Genomic DNA, 20,269 nt, shown 5'->3' with positions numbered 1-20,269 from the left:
TGGGAGAGATTCTTTAAAAGCCCTATCAGTCTTATTGACCTGCCTAAAAGCAGTTTTTTTGAGGGGATGAAAAGTTTCACTGTTACTGAGTCTGACACTTTGGGAGCTAGTAGAGCAAATAAAATGAGTGTTGTCATCTCTTTTTTTTAAAGACCAAAAAAGGCTAGGTACAATAACAATTCATTCAATGACTGAAAAAATAAGAGTATTTGCTACTGTCATCAATACAGTAAATCTTACAAATAACATGCATACAGTTACAAGGTATTTCACTTTTAGAATAAAATAGCATTAAATGTTTTGAGCAGTAGCCTTAACAATAAAGGCTTGGTATGAATTCTCCATTTGGATATTTGTCTAAAATATCTAGTTATGAATGAGAACACCTTACGCTCTTTTCATTCTGTCTTTTGTCAACTTGATTCAGCTGTAAGCTTTGTTAACTAGATCCAGTTCAAGCTGGCATTGATTAAAGTCTGTCTCTCTTTGGGCTCTGATCCGTGTGGGTCCTTTCCATCTTGGGATATTCTGTGAAACAGGATATTCAATTTCATAGAATATTCTGTTTCATATTGGGATATTCTGTGAAACACTGTTACTTGTAGTCTGTTTGGGGGCTGGTGATCAAGCACATCGCTGATTTCTCTTGAGCCCTTGGCAAACAGGCTTGTGCTTAGTTGGAATCATCCGTTTAGTGTAAAGACCACCAAATTTTGGATGGGCTTTGAGATAAAGCTTAGCTAATAATGTGTTTACCCAGCCTTTCACTTACAAAAGCAATCTGACTCTGCCCTGTTTTGACCTCACCAGATGCAGATCTGCCCTGTATTGAAAACTCAAGTACGTTAAACTCAGAAGAGATCTTGCAAGCTTAGGCATGAACGAGCTTAGTGATGCAGTGGGGCTTCCAGATGAGAATGGGCTCATGTAGCTGACATGGAACCCAGGCAGATCAGGCTTGTCTTTGCTTGCAAAAGACTTATTCTAGTGGAAAATTGGAATGAGATACATTGGTGATTTAATAGAATGGAGCCTCTTTCTATTATGTGAGCTGTACCTGTTGGATTGATGGATGGGAAGCCATTTCCAAGGCTGTCTGCGCAAGGGGATAGCCAGGAAAGAGAGGAAGTTTACTGCTCTGAAGGTAGTGAAATCAGCCATTGGTTTCCTCAGTCTGATTACAGTAGCTTTATTTAGCATGAGTTGGGCATTCTTCAGATTTAACACAAGACCAGCAAAATAACCCCACCCCAAACTAAGCATTTTGCTTGATGGAATAAGTTTGGCATAATAATATCAAGCTAATGAAGTTGTCTGCTTTTTGTGAGTGCCTTGTTTGTAACTTTTTTTTTTGTGGTGTGTGTGTGGTATTAACTTTGTGACGTTTCTCATCTGGATTCATGTTATAGCCTGAGGTGGCCTGTCTTTTCAGGCTTGCTCTCCTTAAATGTCAAAACCATGTTGCTTTATCCTCTAAAATGTGAATATAGAGTTGGGATTGTCACTTGTGTGGCTTTAGGAGTTGAAGCAAGCTGTCATTATGAAACTTTATACATGCAATCATATCCGTACAGTGGAAAGATGAGAAGGAATAGAGGCAAGTATTGTAAATAAAACATTGGGCAGATCCATTTGTTCTATATTTCCTCATTGCTCAGTTATTTTTAAAAAGGTTTCTTTGCAATCCTGTACATACAGATAATATTTACACATGCTCCATATCCACAGTGGTGAGACATACATTGCACAAAGCATTGCAATGTATCGAATGCAATTTAGGCTGCCTTTATAGACTGTCTTCTCTGCTTTCAGCTTTCTAATTTGTCTTCATTGGGACCAATTCCAGCACTTTAAACCCCTGGCAGCTCTAACGTTTTGCTGTCCAAAGAAACAAACAGAGTCTCCTTTCTAATAGAGCGTGTCCTTCTTTTTCTGTCTTCAGCTATGGTTTTGCAGAACAGTAATAATTCATGGGCTACAGATAGATTTAAAGTTCTTCTTCTGCAGCTACTGAGTTGCAAATAGGGGAATACAAGTACTTGTTTCTATATCCGGGATGCAGACAGCAGAAAGTGTAGTTTCATTGAAGGAGCTCTCATTTAGAATGTTCCTGATGAGTGTGGGATCTAATTCTCATGAACAGAGGTGTGATTTTAAAGAAAAATGGAGTCATGATCTTAGACTCTGCTAAGGAACCAGCTTGTTATGTATAAAAAATATGAGAAAGTCTGAAAAAGGCCATGATTACTCATATTTAAATTGATGTGCTTAATTCATTGAGACTCTGATAATGTACAGGAGATAATACAAGTTAAGGATATTATTGAAGTGTTAAAATAGCTTTATATATTTAAAAATGTGTACTTATGGGTATAAATATGTATACTTTCCTGGTCAGTAACTGTTTTTCAGTATTCAGAGTGTATAAAATAATCAGTCTGACTGGACAGTCTTACAGAGCAGAAAACTTCACTGGAGAAAGCAAGGATGCTTCATGTATATATATTTATGTAGATAGATATAAAAAAGTGTACAAAACTTATTTAACTACCACCTTCTGCCTATCATATGTGTTTTCTGGAATTCTTTATTTTATTAAAATGCTGCTTCTTGTTGCTATGGTCTGTTTGGTTTTATTTTTTTTTAACAGAACTCTACTCAGTAGCTCCCAATGGCCTGTGTTTATCCAGCGATAATTTAGGGTACTGAGCGTTTTACTATACTTCTCAAGTCCCATATTTCTCTCAGTGTAGGCTTTAACAGAGGAAGCCTTTCCTAACAAGGTTCAGAAAGGCCTCTCTTACAGAAATGCTAAGTTTATCAAGGCTGCCCACGTACTGCGCTCATGAAGTGCTGTTCAGTGTGAGCATGACCCCCCAAATCTGGTCCGTCACTTGTTAAAAGATCATTTCTTCAGGGAGTTTTGTTTCTTAAGTAAGGTGCGTTATATCTGATGACACACTTTATCTCATGTGGGAGCAGCAGTAGCAAATAATAAAGACTTTTTAATGTTAACCACTACAGTTAGACTTTTGTGTTGGTAATAGCAGATTTTTATCTGACTCAGAGACAAATTAACAGTCCTTTAAAATGCTCGTGAAAACTCTGGAAGGAAACTGGTAAATAGAGAGGTGTTTTGTCTTGCCTTCTGTTGATGACTGCTGTGTAGACACCAGTAAAGTGTACTTTTTGTCAGAGTGTCTCTTAATTCTTTCGGTTGCTTTTGCTTTCTTTAAAAAAAAAAAAAAAAAAAAAAAAGCTTTTTCAAAGTGATACTGAACAACACTGGAGGGCTGACTGCCCTCTCTACCAAGAAGATGAGCATTTATCTCAGCTTTCTGGGCCCAGCTCAGGGTTGATGGGGGTGGAAGCAGCTCCTCTGGCTTCCTGAAGAGCTCTGCTCTGCCACAGGAGTACTTGGGGTGTGCATCGTTGATATTTTGTCAGTTACACAAAAAAAAAAAAATTATTCTCTAGCAGAAGAACAAAAAAATATTTTCCTGAAAAAAAAAATCCTCCAGGTTTTTTAATCAGTGGCTTCTGTTTCACAGTATTATCCTTTGTAGTCAAACTTATAAAATGAGTAGGATGGAAGAGAGGGTTTTTGCCAAGCCGCAGTCCTAGGGATATGTGTATCATTACATACATACTCATAATAGCTGCTCAACCATTTTTTATTTTTCTTGTAGTTGGTTGAGAAACATCAACAGCCACCGAGTGGGTTGGTTGGTGCAGTTTTACCGTTTTGCTTTGTTTTCCAACTATTCCCCTCTTCCTTGTGGTGGCCGTGGGGTATGTAACCAAGCACCCAGATGGACTGTCTGAAACCCAAAAGTGTTTTCACTTGGCCAAGTGGAGGTTCAGCGTGGCCCCGCGTGGTCTGTTCCGCTCAGGTGCTGAAACATTTGGGGACACCTTTCTTCCTCTCTCAGCTTATCGTTTGTTTGTGACCTCTGCTGTCTGAAGTCTCAAAACTCTGCAGTGAACTCTACTTGTATCCTGAGCGGTGAAACAGGAATGCTGGGTGACCCTGTACATTTCCAGCAGCCGAGGCTGATGTTTTTATCCCTCGCTGGATGGAATGAAGTGCTGGAGGAACCCTACCTGTAGGGCAGGATTTAACTGCTTGGTTCAGAATTTAAATTGTAATTAGCCAGGGAGACAAGAAACAGATCTGTCTGCTGCGGTCCTCTAAGTCAGCTTGTTGTAGGACAAATGCCTGATTTGGAGTCCACATGTATTCTCAATCCAGTGTGTTTTTCCCCATTCTCTGTCTTCTGTTCTTGTTGTGAGTAGCGTACTGTGATGCCCCATGTTTTTTGCAGCAGGATTTTTGCATTCACCATAAAAGATCTGTCTTCTCCAGTTCGTCGTGACTGCATACCTGGGGATTCTGAAATATCATCTGCCCTGACAGCAGCTGCACATAAGTGGGAGATCTTGCCTGACCTCATTTGTTGTGCTCTGCCCAGGACAGCGAAGGGAAAAGAAGGGCATCTGCAAAGGACCATTATTCTTTTCCTTCCCTGTCTGAAGATGAGATTACTCTCTTACTGCTTCTCTTTTTCTTCTTTCTTCCCACAGGAATTCAAAATAACTAGCTCAGACTAATACTTAGCTCTTTAGATGGCTGTAAGTAGAGCAGATGAAATTTACTCACAGAAGACAAGACCACTATTGACCTTCCGAACTATTTGAAGAGATCCTTTACAGCATTCATCTGTACAAGTAAGGTCTATTGCTGCATCAGGATCACTGATACCAGGAAGAGAAAATCCTGTTTTTCAGGCCTCTTGCAGTTGGACCGTCACCAAAAAAATCAATGAAACATTTTCGGTGCCTGAAAGCGCACAGTGTACGCACCTGAAGGAAGGCAGGGTGCTGGCCCAAGGGAAGCCTGCGACCCTGCGGTGGGCTGGGGGCTGCACAAATCCCCAGCAAAATGGTGGTATCTGCTGCAGGGAGCGAATGCCGCCTCCGTGTGTAGGTTAGGCAAGAGCAGATGGTTACAAAGAGGCAGCTGAGGGAGCATAAGGAGGGAAATGTCGTCTCTTCAGGCTTCTATTGTCCTGTGAAAGCTATCAATGTGAAATTTGTGCGCTTTTCCATTACAGTAGTGTGAAAAGAAGCAGCGATTGCAGGATGTATTAGCAAACAAGTAGTAAAAAGATGGGGTAGTACTCTAGAAATAAGTGGGATGCCTGATGCTATAGGCACATGTGGGCACAGACACATTGTTTAAAAGAACTTCTCTTCAGGGAAAAAGAAATACAGATAAAAAGATGGAGCGGCTTTTAGAGGAAAAAAGCAATTCCATACAGCGTGCAGATGCATAATGTACTTACACTGCCTGTTCTGCTTGCCTTGTTCTGACGCTGCTCCACAAAGCCATCCAAAACCTCTGCTTTCACTTTGAAGCTACTCTAAGGGCTTCCCGGAGATTGCTTTAAAAATAAATCAGTATTTTAATGACACAGCTGCCTTGGTGGAGAAGAAAAAGTATAGAATTGTCCTTTAAAGAAAATAATAGAATACTGATTAGAGGGATTACAAAATGTATTATGGAACCAATTTAGCATTTAAAATAGGAAAGCAGTTTAATGCTTCACTGCTGGCACTGTGAGTTCTGCAAATAGTGCATCTCATCTGAGTTATAACAGTAATTTCATTAATCTGCCACATGTGTTTGCTGGACACTTGTGACAGAACTGATTAGCAGTTGCTATAGTCCACCTTCCTCTCTACAAGTGGGAATTTTTTTTCTTTACCTTTTTGAAAAAAATGACATAATTGCTTAGCACTGCAAGTGAAATGTGTCACAATCACAAAAGGGGTGTGTGAGCGTAATAGCCCTGATAGTGTCTGAAGGGCATTTCTTGTGTTATCAACTTGTCAAGCTTTCACTCAGTGCAGAGGTGCGCTAAGGAAGGAAGTGATTTCATTAAGGGTCTGGAAAAGGATGGCTGGGGGCAGAATGGAGTCCGTCTTTCCCTCGGTTACAATGAGTGGAATTGAGCTTGTTGATGAGGGCAACTTCATTTAAGTGTCTGTGTGTAAGCTGGGAATCTAAACTATTATTTTTTGCTGGAGATCTAGTCAACATACTCAGAAGAGCACAGAGAGGGTTTAGATTTGATCCGAAGTGGGCACTGCTCAGCAGAGTCCGTCTACGCTTTGTGGACTATGTTGACATGTGAATTTAGGTATCCTCATCTCAGACTGAACTCTGTACTCAACCTTACTAGCTAACGAGCTTTTGTTTGATACTGAAATGGTTACTGATGTCTAGCGGAGGTGAAATGTGTTAGAAGGCCGCATTTCAGAAATTGTGTTTATCTCAAAAATCATACATTGAACACTTAGGATGGACTAGACACGTGAATACAGCTGTGTTCAGTATGATCTTCTAGCAAGCAAATACTGCCTAATCTGGAAAAAGTCTGTCCTTTGGATTAAAAGGGAAAGATTGGAGTGTGTATTTGCCCCCCCCCCTCCCTTCTTTTAATAGGTCTTGGACTTTAGAATCTGTTACTCTTCCCTAGAAGTGAAATTCCTGATGTGTGGATCAGTTTTTCCAGCTGTAGAAAGAGGATGATTAGGATGAGCTAAAACTGATGGTTTTACTAGAAAACTAAGACTTGGAATAAACTTGCTACCAACCTTTTCTTGTGCGCGTGTACATGTGTAACATGGGTTCTCCAAACGCTTTGCCATGTGTGCCTGAAACCTGGGAAACATTGACTTGGGCAGGGTGCTCCAGAATAATAAATGCTGTAGTGCATTTTCTGCATGTTCTCATTCTCCTCCATGGAATAGATTCTCCAGCTGTTTTCCGTGGTGGGTAATGGTGAAGGCCTCCTCTGGTGCTTTGTTTGCTGTACATCCAATTAAAAGAGGGTTTGATGTAGGACACTGTTCTGCCACAGTTCCCAAAAAGCACAGTGGGGTTTGGTATATGCTGCCTTCTGCAAGCCTTAATTAATTTTTGATGGATGGTGAAGATGGGATTTTCCATTTTTGTAAGGACTTTACTTTGGGGAGGATTTTGGAGAACTTCCTGTGGCTTGCCTGTGATTTCGATTGGAAGTATTTGGTGGCTGGGGACTTACCAGCACGTGCGTGGTGTTTGGTGCAGGGGGATACCTTGTCTCACTGAGGGCCTCTAGGCATTGTAAAAATGCTGACAAAAACACGTGAAATCAAGGAGGCTTTCTAGTATGCTTTGATTTCACATTTTGCAAATACTATGGTTTTGGCTGTTTCTGGATGTAGATGGCAGTCAGAAGAGTTTCTGTTTTATCTCTGCTCCATGTTCAGCTGCAGATTACTGTGTAGCTGTTGTGCCAGAGCAGGCAGCGGAAAGATAACTCCCAAATGTCCAAGACAATATCTTCTGTGATGCTTTGTATTATCAGTGAAGCAAGCAGAAGGTAAGGAGAACATCATGCTTAGTGAGAGACAATTCTTCCCTTTCCTCCTCTAATATTTTAACCAATTAGTAGGTAGCGTGGGGTTCCTGTGACTGATTAAGAGTGATGTAGCGCTTACTCTTGCCTTGCCTGAAATGGGAGATGCCGATCCTGGTTCTTGTGGAGCATCGCTACCAGAGCCCACCTAAGCACGATTATGTCTGAATAACCAGCAGGATCTGCTCAGGGCTTCCTGGCAGTCTGACTGTGAGTTTGCAGCAAGAGCTCAGCATGGCTTTTGGGAGACATCTACACCCATTTTGTATCTCACAGCAGCTAACAGATGTGATCTTTCTTCTTGCAACCTCAAGAGCTCTACCAGCAGAAGCAGCAGCAGCAAACTACCGGGGAGAGGGAGCAAGGCCACTGCGTTGGGTAGTAGCACGCTGTTAAATTGACCATTTCCCACAACAAAAACGTTGCGTTTCCAGCTTGCCTAGAGGTTAACCATACAGCAGTCATCAACACTTTCTGAAGTAAGAATTCCTCTGTCTCCTTTATCCCCTAATTCCTCACCCGGGGTTCACAGACATTACTGGTAGGGACTGTTCGCAGAAGATGTAGTTGGTAGAGTGAATATTTCTAATTTTATCAGTGTCTAGGAATGAATGTGTTATGACGCATCAAGCTGCAACTCTAGGGTTAAATGTGTCCTTGACATGCATATTTAAAAATAGAAAACATTCAGCTCTGAACAAGGTAGAGTTACTGCTCATCTTGAGGCCTTTTTTCATACCCTTTACATATGGCATCTTGTAAGTGGGTATTATGTTCTGCCTATTTCCCTTTTTTCTCTAATGTCTGTAAGTGCATCCATCAACTACTGATGACTTTGTTGACCTAGACACCCTCGACTTTTTTTCCTTTTTTTCCTTGCTTTAAACAAAAGCATGATAATAGAGTCTGTATCTAATGGTTTTGGAATCACTATTAATTCATCTTTCATTCAAGGCTGATTGCTTTCAATCTTAGCAGTACACTTCAGATTGCCAAGGATTTTGTGAATGTTTTCATTATGGAAAAGTAGATGTGACTGAACTTCAGCATACCTTTGCTGATACACCATCCTTTCTGTAAATGCAGCTTGTGTCTAAGTTTGAAGATTTTTTTAACTAATTGCTGTCCTTGCTGATTAAGTAGAAAAACATTTTCTGGTGCAATTTCTATCACAATTACATCTTCTCCTTCAGATGTGACTGTCTCAAACATTTCTCTTCTGGTGACTCAGACATTTTGCTCTTCTTTTGGTTTGTGCTAAAGGAAAAAATAATTTTATTGTCAATATTTCATCTTTAAATGTCATTGGTGATATTCATAGACCCAATGAGGAAAACTGAGACTGTTATTCCATGTAGTAAGGTTTCCCAAAACTTTTACTGCTGATTGTAGAAGAAGATTCTGAAAGTGAAGTGCTTGTTAAGGTTCATGCTTACTCAACTGTCACTGCTGTTTTCTTTTTCTGTAGGGAAGGCTACTTTATGACTTGCAAACTGTAGCTAGTTGTTTGTAGTAACTAGTAGCTGAATGATTATTTGGAAAAAGGGGTTTTGGCCTAATAATTATCAGTGTTTTCCTTAGCTGTTATTTAAGTTTCCCTTAATATCTGGTGAAATAACTTTGGTATTTGAAGCGTTTCATTTTTAAACAGTATTTCTGAAGAACAGTGCCAAATGAGGTGCTCAGATCAGTGTTCGGCATGGTGATAAAATCTCAAATTCAGATGAAATTCAGTTACTCGTGTGTGTCCATTAGAATGTGTTGCCTGTTTTGCTGGAAGGGAGACAGTAAAAGACATTAACTTTTTTTTTCCTGATAACTTTTTCTCCCCACGCTGGTTTCCAGGTTGCAAAGGACACAAAAATGCTGATAAAATCCAGAAAGAATAATAACAGAGAAGGCAGTTGCATTAACTTTTGATTCCACAAAGAACACTGTAGAATGCAGTCAAGTTAAATGGATAGGCCTGACACTTGGTGGGGTAAAAAAAACACAAAAGACAATACAGAGTGCATCTTATTGTGCTATAAAATAGTTCACACAAACTGCAAGTGATGCTATAAACTGAAAATAAAATGAGAGGATGGAACTGGACTTGAAAATAAGATCAGCACTTCTATACATGGCATGATGATGGCAAATAAGGCGAGGTCATTGTTGATGAGATTTTTATTCAGCTCTCTTTTCCGCATGATCATCTTCATCTTCCTCCCTAACCTGCTCTCCCATGGTTAGACTTTTGTTTTGGGTTTGGGTTTGTAGGTTTTGTTTTTGTTTTTGTTTGTTTGTGTTGTTGTTTTTTTTTTTCCATTGACAAACGTGGTGCACTTTAGGATCATACAGAGCTTTGTACCAGGGCATCTCTGAGGGACAGAGGGCAAAATGGAGTTGAAATGCAAGTATGGCCCAGCCGATGTGAGCTGATGATGGAGCACCTAATTTAGTGGTGTGCTTCGTGCAGCACATTTCAGCACCCAGCCCTTACTTTCTCTTATTTTATTGAGTTGACTGCTCAGTTCTTTGACTTCAGTGAATTGATGATCAATTTATCATCCACCTGAATTGTCTCATTTTGGCTTTTGTTATAGACTACTCTATACTAGATGGTCAAAAATAACCAGTGAGAACTGTCCCCTTTGGCAGCACTCCCTTGTTAATTTGGCTTATTTTAATCACCTGGCCATAGTGGCAGCAGGTAGGGAGAGTATTGCTGTGCTGCTTTTGCTGCTGAGAGAAGTGTCCATTGAACTGCAGCCTAAATAGGGTTGGAGGGGAGACCGAGAAGAGGATGAGGAACTGGAGGTATCAACCTAAAGGAGTAGTAACCTTATTAACCAAATGAGTTTTGATTTTTATATCACCTCACCAGCTTTACCAAATTCTTTAGTTTGTCCTGGTGAATGAGAGATGAGCATTGGATGTTCTTTCAGTGAAACAGGTGCAAATTTTTCTGTTCAGAGAAGTGTAGCTGCTGTCTGTCTCCAGAGCTATAATTATATGAGAAGTAGAGTGGGGAGCAGTGAAATTACCCATCTCATCACCTGGGACATCTCAAAGGGTCAAAATAAAAAGCTGAGGAAGGCACAGGTTAGAGGGATAGTAGGTTGGTGAAGGAGATCAGGTAAAGAACATAGGCAGCAAAAGGGAATTGGACTGCAAAGGATGAAATAAAGTGTAATGGAAGAAAAATTTCTAGAGCAGAGAAAGGCTAAAAGAAAAAAAAAAAGGAAAATTGTTGCTTCTGCATGCAAATAGTCTAGAAAAATAAAGCTTCTGTGCTGACCCCAGCAAGCGGAACTATAAATCATGGTGGAATTTGGTATTTCCCTACCTATTAGAAAATTACTCTCATAATGTTATTAATGGGTATTAATTTGCTACATACATGAGCAGATTGACTATAACGTCTCTGCTAGCAAAATGTATCAGGTGTTTCTTTTTCAATCCTGTCCTAAACAGATTGACAAGGTTTATTGTATAAAAACAGTAAATTGAATGTCTTGCAGTGGCTCTTCAGCAATAATAAATTTTAATCATTATGGAAATTAAATAATCTCAGTATGGCAGGCTGGAGAAATGAGCTGACAGGAACATCGTGCAGTTCAGCAAAAGCAACTGCTGAGACCTGTACCTGGAGAGGAGAAATCTCATGTACTAGTAGATGCTGGAAGCCAGATGGCTGGAAGCGATGTTTGCAGAAAAGGTATTGGGGATCATGGTAGACACCGTCCCTGGGGTTGTTCAAGGAAAGGTTGGACGTGTGCTTAGAGACATGGTTTAGTGGGTGACATTGGTGGTAGGGGGATGGTTGGAGCAGATGATCTTGGAGATCTTTTCCAACCTGAATGTTTCTATGATTCTATGTTACGCTGATGAGAGGCTAAAGCCTGAGCTGGAAAACGTCATGTAGAACATGTGGAACAAGGTAGATAAGGCTGCAATTTGCAAGGTTCTGCAGTTTTGCCACCTAACCTAGCCCATAAAAGTGGCCTAAAAGAAAGCTGGAGGGGGGACTCCATCAGGGAGTGTAGCGATGGAACAAGGAATAATGGCTTTGAACAAATGGAGCGGAGATTTAGATTAGATGTGATGTGAAGAAGAAATTCTTCACTCAGAGCACAAAGCGCACATGGGTATTAGGGCTGAAGACCTTGCTTTTGTTCTTTTCCATAAATTAATTTTAATTGCTTAAAAACCAGTGTTAAAAATAAACTCGGGGCACAGGATGGGAGGTGCAGGGCAGTCCCTGTGGCCGAGGGGCAGTCTTTCTCTCTGGCAAGCCAAATGGCCTGGGGGATCCAGCCCCAGAAAAGGGTCCCTCAGCCCCCCCAACCCTCCTCCTTGTCCACGTGAGGGCATCTTCCAGGCCGCTCCCAACACAGCCGCCTTTGGCCGCGCGTGGGCCACTCCATCACAGTGGCCACCGCTGTCACGCCTTTGCTGCGGGCCCTATAAAACAGGACCCCTGCAGTTGGCCCGCCATTCGCTGAGCTTCTAGGCACTCTGACGGCCACCTCGTGTGGCGGGAAGACGACTAGAAACAGCAAGGCGAGCGGCAGGCCTCCTCGGTGTGAGGACAGCAATGCGGCCTGAGGAAGCACCAAGAAGCAATACACCTAAGGAGAAGAAGTGTCGTGGGCAGGGGGATAGCGCCCGCAGCACAACTGACACCAGTGCTCGAGGGACCTCTGGCGCCCAGCCCACAGACACTTACAGGCGGTACCATCGGCACCGCAGCGACGCAGGGAACAGGCCGGCCCCTCAGCCATACAGCGACAGGGGGCATGGACCTTCCCATTGGCGCACTGGTGGTGTGGGGAGAAGGCAGGAGCGCCAGGCAGACAGCCACGTGGAGCAGAGGCGTGCCAGTCGTCCGGAACGGAGCATGGGACCAAGCCAGGGCCGTAAACCAGACGGCAGCATTGAACCCGTGCAGGGAAATCAGCCGGACGGTGGCGTGGGACCTAGGGTTGGAACTGGGCGACCTCCTGGTTCAGCACCTTGGCCTGAAAACATTCCAGACGGAAGGCATCCCGTTTGGGCAGTCCCGGGCAAGGACTGGCTTGTCCTTCTGCCAAACACCATGGAGCCCATGGAGCTGGATCCACAAGATGTGGAGGAGCCGATGGAAGTGGATCCACCTCGGCCAGAGCAGACCTGGGACTACCCCGGCATGTCTTTGCTCTCAGCCATCCGAGCACACAAACAGCGTCGCAGCAGTGCCCGGCGAGCTCCCTACTCGTCGCGCAGGCTCCATCCCAAGCATTAGCTTGGAGCCACCGAACACCATGGACATCCCACAGGCTCACCTGCAAGATGTCCCGGCAATAAAGAACTGTGTTGCCGATTCTCAGGGGTTGTGTGAGTGCTTCTTTCCCAGTCCCCAGCCCTTGTGTGAGAGGTGGCATCCCTTCTGCACAGAGCCTCGAGGAAGAGCACAAGAGAGGACCCAGCTCCCTTTGGGCTGCTGTGCTGGGGTGACAGGAGGAGTCCCTGCAGGCCACCATGCGCCTTTAACATTTGTGAAAATAGACTGAGGGGTGAAAATAGTGTGTAAGCAATCATAGGGGGCTAATTTCTTGTATTAGGAGTGAGTTTCTGTATATGAGTAATTGGTAATGACAGACATAGAGAAGGCTGAGGTACTCAGCAACTGCTTTGCCTCTGTCTGCACTGGTAGACGGGCTTCCCAAGTTTTTAACTTCCCTGAACCCATAGATGGAGGTTGGGGGATCAAAGTCCCACCCACTGTAAGCGAAGGGCAGGTTCGAGACCACCTGATGAATCCAAACAGGTACAAGTCTATGGGACCTGATGACATAAATCCCAGGGTCCTGAGGAAACTGGCTGATGGAGTTGCCAAGCCTTTCTCCATCATAGTTGAAAAGTCCTGGCATTTGGGCGATGTCCCTGGTGAGTGGAAAAATGGAAACGTCATGCCCCTACTCTTCAACAATTAAAGAATTGAACAAAGAGCACTACAACAATTAAAACAATTAGGAGGCATTTATTCTCAGAAAGAGTGGTCAGGCATTGAAACGGGTTGCCCAGGGAACTGGTAGAGTCATCGTCCCTGGGGGTGTTCAAGGAAAGGTTGGACGTGGTGCTTAGGGACAGGGTTTAGTGGGTGACATTGGTGGTAGGGGGATGGTTGGACCAGGTGATCTTGGAGGTCTTTTCCAACCTTAATTATTCTATGATTCTATGACACGTGGAATCTGGATGAAATATAAAAATGGAACTGAGCTTTAAATGCATTATTGATGTTTTAATCAGTAAAGCAACACAATCTGTATTTGAATATTTCTTTTCTACTTTCACTTTCAAGTTTAATTATCAGAAGTGATTCTTACGTTTACTAGTGAAGGCCTGTACAACTAGGGAATTTTGACCATTTTGTTAGAAAATTTATTATCATTTACTTTTTTAAAATCCTTTTCCATATATAAATATATGTAAATAAATTTAGCTCCTACTATGCTGCAACACAAATCATGCACAGTAACTGCAATAGTGCTAGCAAGTATTTAAAGCAATGTGCCATAATAGCTCCTTGCATTTCTACTGTATATTATGCCTGAGGTATGAAGCGATCAAGATGTTAAATAGCATTCCTAAAGGTTATTTCTGATTATACTAGCCGAGAGTTGCATCAGAACCATTTGTGGATATCGATAATACTTTCTTGTCTTGTCTTGTAAAATAATAAAAAAGTTATAATACTCCGTTCAAAGAAATAGAGGAGAAATAGGTTAAGTGTGGAAGAAACCTTCACCTCCATATAATCTCCTCTGTAAGAATACGGAAAGATATTTCATCTCATCAAGGAAACCTTGAAGCTTCCAGTAATCTTGAGGCTAGATGCCTCTCATCTAGGGACAGTCTGAAGGTAGTTGGCTTCAATGGAAAATTGCTGTTGACTCAGGAGGTTTTGGAAACATGTCCTCATAAGCAACTGGTAATAAAATGTTAATTTATAATTGTAAAATGGTAGTATAGCAGGTAGGTACTAGGGGAGAGTAGTTCAAAGTGGGAAACTTCAATGAGAAAGTGAAATGAGAGAAATGGAAAGAGAAGGGGGGGACTGACTGTTAAAAGCTGCTGCAGCTGCTCCTTGGAGCGTGTGGGCTGTCTCGTGAGAGGTGAGCAGGGGAAGAGGTTAAACAGCACAGAAGAGACAAGTCAAGCGAGAGAGAAAATGTGAAAAGTACCGTATATTGCTAGGAGAAAGCTGAATTCTGTAAAAGTTGCATTATCTGGAAGCCACACACAGGGCTTTGCAAAACCGGGTCTGTCAAAATGCTGCCTGTCAGTAGATGGTGCTCTTTATATCAGCTATTTACTCATGCTCCTTATGCTTGGCTGTGTTTTCATGTAAAAGGTCTGGTGACATTCCTTAACAGTTCATTTCTCTGAATTCTGATGTCTAGGAGATTAGAAAACTTGGAGGCTTTGGCAGGACTGCCAAAAAAAAAAAAAAGTGTTGACTAGATTCCTTTGAAACATCTTCCATCCTTGAATTTTTTTCAACTTTTTTTGCTTGAGAGCATGCATTGTTTTGAACTTCAACGAACTCAGAAGCTTTCAGCATGAAAACCTTGAACAAACATTGTGGATTGGAGGGTGTTTAAGAGTAGAATTTGGTTATGCATCTGAGCTGAGAGACGCTGCGACAATGTGATCTAGAATAAAGCTGCAGAGCAGATTTGGCAAGTCAGCTGCAGATCTAAAGTTCTCCTTTGCATACCAACTTTGCAGTTTTACCTGCTGTTTCTGGATAGATAGCAACTAGCATATTTTTAAATCTAATGCTTCTTAGAAATGACTTAAATGAATCAATGCAATTGTGAGTTTTACCTCGAGTCATTTATTCATCTGTAGTTGGACTGATATAAAAAGCTGCATAAAAATGAAGATTTCCTTATTAGTGTGATTGAAGTATTATTGGAACTGCCTGCGTTTTTCATTATTCAGAAAATATGCCAGCTCTTGAGTATTAATTGTGTAAAAATATCGCTTGCTGAAGGCTGCTGTTGAGACGAAAGCCCTGATCAAAACAGCAGAACAGCATGGCAGACCTGATGTGGGATTTGGGATGCTTAAAGTTACTTGACTCTTTATGCAGTCATCTGCGTATAGAACATCAGCTACTTAACCAAGGGGTAAGTTTTGACTTGTGAGCTGAATTTGCCCCTAGAGTGGATCTTGAGTTGTCTGCTGTTCGCTGCCTGACAGTATTGTTCTTCCTGCTCACAGAAAGTGAATGATTAGCGTGAATTATTTGTGTAATCTTAAACTGCAAGCAATGACCCAAGAACGAGAAGTTGACTGAGTTCCTTTCACAAATGTAATTAAAATATTTTCAGTTCTTATTCAGGGCCAGTTTGTTTTTCCAGCACACTGGTTTAGATGGCCCTTCACAGCTCTCTCTCCAGGAAGGATATATATTGTGTGCGCTCAGCACATCATAGCAGATAAATATTGTTCCTCTCAGTGCTGAATTTACCTTCTCTGAGCCCTTCCACAACATTCATCTCCTTAAGACCTAAATTCCTTACTTTGAGGTCAGGTGGACATAACATTTGCAGCAGGTCTTTTTTTGTTGCTGTTGACAATAACAACTCCATGTTTCTAGGGACATCTTTTAGCTGCCTTCCTTGGGAAAGGTGTTGCTGGCACATTTGAGGCTAGATTTTCAAAGGTTACGTGGAGCCCAAGGCAAAATCTTCATGTAAGTGGCATTCTTCTGCTAAACCTTCCTGTGGAGCCAGGATGCTCCTGGAAAAGTCCTATTTTCCCATGAATGGCTCGATCTAGGAAATGGGTTTGGAGTATGGCAGTAATATTACCCTCCACCTTTTTTTTTTTTTTCCCCTCTTGTCTCTGAATCTGATTTGCCAAATTCCACGTATGCAGGCTTTATAGCTCCAAATATTTAGGCTCATGAGCGGGGACAGTGATGCTGGCACATGCCTCTGTTTCCTTTTAAAATAAGGACAAGCTCCTGACCTTTCTTTTGCGGCTGAGTTCATTTGCCTCGCTGCAGGGAGTGCTTCCTGTGAGTAAGAGGGGATGTCTCCCCTCGGCCTGGGTTGGCCTTTACGTGAGCGTGGGCCTTGTGCTCTGTGGCTTTCTCTGTGTTTTCTTGTTGGCTAACTTGGGCAGCTTCCTAGCCAGAGGGGCTGGCCTTCATGAATCTCAGTTTTGATGCTATATGCTTTCTCTAATAAAGGGGATAAAAGGGCATTGTAAAGCTTAAGGTCTTTTTGTGAATATAGGACTTCATAGGGAAGATAAGAGAATATAAGCATTTGCCTCATTAGGGAGACAACGCTAGTTTTTCAAAAGTAATTAGCAGGAAATTAAATTGACGTCAGAAGTGCCCTGCATGTTTGGAAAAATAGGTAGTGTATCTGCCTTCTAGATATTTATTTAAGTAGAGAAAGCCATTGCAACCTTCTACACAGACATTGCGGCACTATCACATGAATCAGACGGCTGGGCTGATCTGCTTCTTCTATCAACATTTACCTTTCCTTCTCCTTCCTTTGCTGCAGTTGCAACATCGCTGGGAAAAAAGAGGTTGACCTGTCAGCCGGGGCTTGGGGACTTTTTCTTATTAATACTCATATACATGTCTGGCCTATAAAGTTGTTCTGCTCAAAATGTGTTTGGCTCAAGACAATGTAGTTAAGAGTCAACTGGCAAAGATATCCAGAAAACTTTGATTGCTGTTGGGCTATAAAATGCCTTGGCTGCTGCACTTGTCTTCTGCATATGAATGAGCCTACCCATAAAGACTGAAAGTTGGCATGGAAAGGTTATGCTGCTTCATACGGTACAATCCTCTTAATTGGCACATCTGCTGGAAACAAAGGTGCCAAAAATGTGATTCACTCAGAAGGAGTAAACCTCGTAAGAAAGCAACCTGTCATTATTTAATAGGGATTAAGATCTTCTCAGGATGTTAAATGTTCTCCTCGTACAAGTGTACTGTTGTTGAGCTAATGACAGAACTAGCCTCACTACCTGCTAACGTTGAGGTAACAATTTGGTTTGTAGCTCTTCTCATCCAGAAATCCTGCTCTGTAACTTCAGAATGAAAAAAGGAGTGTCACATTCACCTCTGACATAAGGCAGCTATTAGAAAACTTACACAGCTACTTCTCAAACCCTAGGTTATGACATGTCAAGCATCTTCTCTGAAAACACTATAATTAGAAGGATGTAGGTGGTCTGTGCTGCCCAGATTTGCTGTCAGATTAACAGCAAATCCCAAGAATAAAAAAAAAATATCTTCCAATATCATTGATGAAAACACTCCCAGAGAAAGGTACACTGCACTGGCAAAAGTAATATTATGCCATAGGTGTGTTTTTTTAAATAGGTCACCAAAAAGCACAAATTTCTGACCCTATTAGGTGACTGTTTCTGAGATTACACTTAGCCTGCATTTGAACAACTTTTTGTAAGAATATCCTGAATATTTTGAAGCATAAGGACTTTTTTTTTTAATTATTTTTACAAATGAAAGGCATTGGGACTTCAGATACATTATGTTTTGTTACTAGAGTTACATGAAATCTCTGGAAATACAGAGTGCTGCTCTGTACAACCTCCTTTTTCATGAAATAAAGACCTATTTGTATTCAAGTAGTATTTTTAGTAAAGGCATTAATTTTATAAGCCTTAGAAAATTCTCCCATTAAGCTACACTTCATAATTTTGAATTGTCACATTTCAGTTCATATCCGTGTTACTATGGATAATGTGAATATGAAACAGGTACATTTAAAAGTCATAGCTCTGTCTAGCTCTTTTCGTTTCGGAGCAGCCTGTTTTGTAATTCCCCTTGCTAACTATTGGTAATTCAGCTATTTTTTGAAAGAGTCCAATTAAGTGACTGAAGAATTGCAGATAAGGCACTGCCAGACATACGTGCTTCTGACAGAAGCATTTTTGTGATCTACAAAACAAATGCAAACTGACCAACCTCCTTTAATTCTTATTATGGAATTGACAGGTGTGAAGTCAAAATTTTGTGCTGTCTTTCAGATCTTTACATGTTTAGCTCTCCTCTTGTACTGTTTATTGTTCTGTAATTAAAGAGCAACAAGATTTCAGTACATTATTGACAGTTTTGCGCAAATTAAACATTTCTGCAGTGTTTTGGCTGATGGATTTCGTTGCAGCTCCAGGCTGTATTTTTGCTAAATTCTTTTACGTCACTATCTTTAAATCTGTGAGAAATTCCAAGAAAATCAGTGGACCTACTTATATGCCTTGTCAGCAGTTCCATTAAAATAAATACAAGGAGTCTCAGTTTAGTTTGATCTTAAATTGTCTAGAATGTAACTTGCTGAGGTGCCAGGACTGATTTAAAAAAAAAAAAAAAGTGGGACTGGAGACTCCTTTGTAATTGTCACTTTTGTAATATAGGTAGCTTTGTGGTGGTGTTATTTTTTATTTTAATGTAGACCTGGAGAAAGTATTTTTGACAAATAGTAAATTTCCCCAGAAGTGGAATTGCAGTTTGCCTGGCAGTACTTCTGAGTTCAGGACAAACTATTGGAAAAGGGAGGGGGACTACATTTCATCGCTGTCTTCAGTTATTAGGTAACTCCTGCTCACTTTCGTGCTTTTGCCTGAATGGGTTTGAACTCAGTGCTTTCACCAAGATGGGGTACTTCTCTGTGCCTCCTGCCAGTCTGAGCGGAGGAGTATTCTGTGATGAAGACTCATGCCATGAACCTCCTTCGCGGTGGGTGTAGCATTTAGTTCTTAAGACACGATAAAAGATGAGCCAGCCCGCAAGTTATGCGTGCCATGTCAAGGGTGAGCGTCTCGAATTTCTATTCTCGCTGTAGCGGATGGCTAAGTGCAATAACAAACATGTGCTTGTAATAAACCTTAGTTAATTACTTGATATTGTTGTTAATACTGGGCTGTTAACTGAAATTAATTATGTTTCCTCTTTGACTCAAGTAACAGTAGCAAGCGGGCTGCAGAAGTTTGAGGAGGAGCCTTTTATCTTCATAGCTGCCCAAGGCATGCTAGTAGGGCACCTGCTGTGTGAACAGAAATGGTCCATTCTCCAGATCTGTGCAGGATCCAGAATAGGTTTCTATGTGGAAAAGCAGAAGGGCTTGTACTTACTTTATGAAGACTGTCATCTGTGTTGCAAGATGCTGATGGTTAGAGCCCCGACTGTGAGAGGGAATATGTGGTTTGAATTGTCTCAGCAGAAGGAGAATCAAATACACATCAGTGAAGAGGTATTGAACAACTGGTGTGTTTTGTGCAGTTAAAATCCCTAACCTGACAGAGCAACTCTCCTTTTCTGATTTTCTCTGCAAATATCCAAAAGCAAGTATGTATTTTTGGACTGAAAGGAATCTTCTCTACTGAGTGAAATTAATCTTTAGTTTGGCGAGATAAAAATGCACAGTGTTTTTAGATGAAGTGAATTTTAAAACATTACACACACACTTAATTTAGATTTAGCTGTCAACCCCCCAAAATTGATTGTCCTCCTGGTCCTGCTGGTGACTTTATTTTAAGCATTTTTGGCCTGTCACGGTAGCGGTTTTCTGGATGTTGATAGCAATCAGAATAGTGTCAGGCAAGTTTCTTGATGACGTTGAAGAGTGCTCTGTCTTCACCTTTCTCATCCTGACACTTGAGTTCTTCAGTCTGTTGATAATGCTACAACAATTTATCTCAACACCAGCATCTGCCAGTCGTGATTCTTGCTTTCAGAGTGCAATATCTCTGCAATGAAAGAGAATACTCTTACAGAAAAT

General features: G+C 41.4%; 1 protein-coding gene across 1 annotated transcript in view; it reads left to right on the top strand.

Annotated features, from left to right (window-relative positions):
* SAMD12 (sterile alpha motif domain containing 12) overlaps positions 1-20,269 on the top strand; it is a 175,151-nt gene that overhangs the window by 18,060 nt on the left and 136,822 nt on the right.

This window comes from Anser brachyrhynchus (assembly GCF_964034855.1).
Source record: "Anser brachyrhynchus genome assembly, chromosome: 2".
NCBI lineage: Eukaryota > Metazoa > Chordata > Aves > Anseriformes > Anatidae > Anser > Anser brachyrhynchus.
This window is presented reverse-complemented; position numbering and strand designations above follow the sequence as displayed.